A 1253-nucleotide genomic window follows, 5' to 3' on the forward strand; every position below is an offset into this window, starting at 1 on the left:
TATTAGCATTAGCCAATCTATAAAGACTAAAGTATTCATGGCATAGAACTCATGGCAATAAACAGTTCAAATTATAATGTGATCTGATCCAAGTAAGATTTCCAGATTCTACATTACCTTGAAATAAGCATGGTTTGGTCCTACATTGTGAAGAACGGCTTTTCTCCAAGTTGTTAAACCTTGAGGGCTATCACTGAAGAGTATCCTTGGCTCTAAAAGAACGACCTTGGTGTGACCAAGCTAATAAGAGGAAAAAAGGGAACATGAAATTGAAATAACAGTAAACATTTTTTTATCCCCCACCAGATAACTCAAACTTTTTCAGCTTCATAGAAATTTCTAAAATATGAAGCATTATCAGATTTTATGGTGTGCTTAAGAGAAAGGAAAAGAGTGGAATATTTACAATGTACTCCTAAACTGAGGAAGGCAGAGAGAGTAAGATAACTCTAAGGACAAAGTAAGTCCATGACTGAGAATGATGTAGATTAGTCACTGAAGGGGATATTAGAGACCATCTGCCCCACTACATACAAGGTGTTACCATGTGCTACACAAAAGGAAAAAGTTCAAGGGTCATGTAAGTATGGGAAATAAGATGCCAAGAGAGATTATCCAGGCATGTTTCTACTAGAAGTCTTCTCATAGGGCTCAGTATGCTGATAATGTACACTTTGCTTATCTGAGAATGGGGAGGTAGTACACTGTGATTCACAGAATTACTTAGGCACAGGACTCCCTCGCCCTGTCCCACACAAACCACTTCACAGAACTACAGCAACATAAAACACTTTTTGGAAACGTCGATATTATCCACCTCTCCCATTTTACAGGAAAGCAAACAGTAACCAAGGTGAACTAGAACCCAAGATTTCTAATTCCTCATTCAGTGCTCTTTACAATAGACCCTACTATAAATAATACATATTATTTCTTATTGTCTTAGGAGATTTTAATACATTCGTATAATTAGTTGAAGAACATGATTCAGATAACTGGAAAAATAAACTTTCAAACAAAGCTAACAAAAGATGAAATGGTCAAGTCAGTCCTTCATACTTAATGAAAAACCTTAAATGAACATTTTATTTAATTGTCTCACATTCCTCCTTCTTTACTTTCTTAAGAGTAACACTTCACTTACTCTTAAGTAAGTTCACTTAACCTCAGGGCTTGAAAAATTGGCCAAAAATAATCTAGTTCAGTACACTGACATCTCAGAGTTTAATTCTTAACCAATCCTAGTGTAGGGA

Source organism: Lipotes vexillifer, unplaced genomic scaffold, assembly GCF_000442215.2.
Source record: "Lipotes vexillifer unplaced genomic scaffold, Lipotes_vexillifer_v1.1 scaffold1316, whole genome shotgun sequence".
Lineage (NCBI taxonomy): Eukaryota > Metazoa > Chordata > Mammalia > Artiodactyla > Lipotidae > Lipotes > Lipotes vexillifer.